The following is a 3,391-nucleotide window of genomic DNA, read 5'->3' on the forward strand; positions in this document are numbered from 1 at the left end:
ATAGGGTTCCAGCCTGATTTTCGATCTAATATTCAAAGCACACGGCTGAGATTCGAGGGATAAGAGTTAGGGATTCAGAATGGGGAGGTCGAGGGGAATCAGTGGTGAAAAGATGGGGTCGTTTGGACCACCAAAACCGCCGTGAGGCGATTTTCGGTGGGCGGAGCATGGTGGTTGAAGGCGGAGGATCTGTTCGATCTCTGAAGCTCACAGACGAAGAGGTGAGGGGGGGTTTGGTTTAGGGGGCGGGGTAGGATTTAGGAATATATACGGAGGGGGTGTTTTAATCCTGACCGTTGGATCAAGCACGATCAACGACCTGGATCAATTTGCTTGATAGACACGATGTCGTTTGGAGTAGTACTGGGGCAGTCCGGGTTGGGTCAAAAACGGGTAAGGGAGATTGAATCTCAACCGTTGGATCGATTTAATCTAACGGCCTTGATTAAGAGTGACCAAACGACGTCGTTTTAAGACGTCTCTGGCCAGGCCAACTGGACCTGGTAAATGGGTGATTTGGGCATGATTTTTTGTCCAAAAATAAGGGCCCAATCCGATTTTCACTCTTTTCTTCTTTTTCTTTCATTTTCTTTTAATTCCTTTTCAACTAAAAATCCTAATTAAATTATAAAATTGACAATTAACTAAAACATTAACTCTTAATAATAGCTATCACACGAAATTAAACATCAAATAAAGATAAAATCACACAATTCAGACATTAAATGCAAAAATACAAAGTACATATTTTTGTGATTTTTCCATTTTGTAAAACAAACTTGATTGTTTAATTAATTCCTAAATTATAAAATTAAATCCTAAATACACATGCAACACATATTTTTGTATTTTTCTTAATTAAAGTAGAAATAAACATGCACATACAAAATACAAATAAATCACAAACAACACAACTATTTTTTTTTTGAATTTTTGTGGGAGTAGTTCTTGTAGGGCAAAAATCACGTGCTCACATTCACCAACAAGCTTCTCTCATTTATTCATCTCTACTTACCGTCGCCTTATTGTGCTCGTGAAGGTTTTCACTAGTAAGACTCTCTCATTTCTTTTATTTTTCTTTTTCTTTCCCTCTTTTGTGAGCAACTCGACGGTGTTCTACGTCGTGTGATAACTGTTGCTCATTGTATGCGTCTCTTGGCATTCTTGAAGGCATATCAGGAAATCTTTATTTGGAAGGTTTTTGGATAGGGTTGGAAATAAAAGACGCCATGAAGGCTCAAAATAGACTAAAAATGATGGGGTTGCAGGCTTACAACTCTTTGAATCGACTATTTCAAAAGTGAAATAAAATCTCTGCCCTAGTTTCAGCTACTGGAGACTTTTTTTTGAATTCTTATTTGGTTGGACCGAACCGTGAGGCTGCCTACGTATCCTTTTTTAAGGAATCAGGTCGAACGTAGTTCAAACATCTGACCTAATTATATTTTTTTTTTCATCTTTCTTTCTTTTTCTTTGTCTTTTTTTTCCTTTTGTCTTTTTTTTTTGTTTTCAAAACAAGTTGCCCCAACTTCTATTTTTTTGGGGCATTGACCTTTTCCAGTTCTTTTCTTCTTTATTTTTTTCCACTTGAACTTTCTAAGAATTGCCCCAATTTTTACTCTTGGGACATGAACTTTTTTTTTTTGACTCTTAACTCTAAACTTGATTCCAAAAGAGAGTGGTCAAAGAAAATAGCACAGACTCAAATGGGGTAGTGAATGATATAAAGTGTTTGGATAGCAGAAAAAGGGCCTCCCACCCTCGAGAATGCCAATTATAGTATCCTTTAGCGATCACATTATTGATGAACATGCCTGTCTTCTTGGGTCTTTTCAGTGTAAAGCTGTATGAGCCATACTTTCCTCGATGTGAATGACCCTTGTCAATTTGGGTGACTTTTCTTGGATTTCGTCTTGATGTAGAAGATGCATTTTGCCACTAACTGATCCATTTCAAGTTGTCTGGAATACACCTTCTATTGAAAAACACTTTCTATCTCTTAGTGCTAAACAAACTTCAACCCGTCCGATTATCCTTAAGCCCGATCTTCTCAAATGATTCAAAAGGTAGAGATCCTTAACTTCCATGAGCATACTGCTTTGGTTCCATGTAAACTCAGCTCATGCTTATTTTCCAAATGTTTCACGTGTCTATTCTTCTTCAAAAGTGTCTCTTTATCACTTATCCAATTTAAGACTAAATCAGTTTTCTAAGATCTGGCCAAAAACTCCGCATGCATGTCGTGTCACTAAAACTAGTGTGAAAAGAATTATGCACAAAATGGACACAAAATAACTGACTGTTTTTTATTGAATGAAGGATGAAAGGTCTGATAACACAAAAAGAAGAAGAAAAGAAGACAAAAATAAACTACCATGGCTGAAAGAGGAGTGACTTTCCAGTTACTAAGCGACATCTTAACCACACATTCGCACATCAGCATTACTACGACATTTGACCATTTTGATTGCTTTAGATTCAACACTCGAATTTTGACAATCATTCCGAGCAACCCATATTTTATTGCTCAAATTTAGTAAAGTCAACCCCACATTTGCTTCCATTTTTAATTTTTCGCCGCCAACTTGCCTACTTGCTTTTTCGTGACCTTGGATCAACAACAATGGTGCTTGTTCCATTGGTTGAGAAGATGCTTTTATTTCCGAGAGATCTTGGATTGTTTTTGTGACTCGCTATTGCAAACCAACAAACCGACCACCTTTGACTAGCTTTTATTTCAAAACAACAAGCATGTTAGAATAAACACTCTCTTTCTTTTTCTTTTTTTCTTCTTTTTTTGTTTCTTTCCTTTCTTTTTTTTTTGGTTTTTCTTTTTTTTTCTCTCATTTTCTTTTTACCCTTTTTTAAACCATTCGATCGAACCTGATATGGGTTGCCTACGTATCATGTGGGAACATGAATCAGATCTTGCATAGTTCGAGAAGATCAGAAATAAAGAAAATAAACTAACTCTTTTTTTGAATTTTGAATATTTTTAGTTTCTGAAAGAAAGACTCATAGAGAAGAAAGAAAATATTTTTGGATTTTAATTTTTTCTTTTTTTTTTCGAAAGAAGAACTTCTACATAAGAAAGAAAAAAAATTGGCTTTTGTTTTTTTTTAAATTTTTGGGAAAAAGACTTCTAAAGAAGAAAGGAAAATAACTTTTTTCTTAAATTCGATTTTCTTTTCGGAGAAAGACATCTAAAAAAGAAAAGAAATATATTTTTGGATTTTGATTTGATTTTATTTTTTGAATGAAAGACTTCTAAAAAATAAAATATTTTTGGTTTTAAGATTTTTTATTTGGAAATTTCTAAGGAAAAACGTCTAAAAAGAATTAAAGGAAAATATTTTTGGATTTTTAAAAATTGGGGTTTAAAAGAAAGACT

This window comes from Nicotiana tabacum, chromosome 3, assembly GCF_000715075.1.
Source record: "Nicotiana tabacum cultivar K326 chromosome 3, ASM71507v2, whole genome shotgun sequence".
Taxonomy (NCBI): domain Eukaryota; kingdom Viridiplantae; phylum Streptophyta; class Magnoliopsida; order Solanales; family Solanaceae; genus Nicotiana; species Nicotiana tabacum.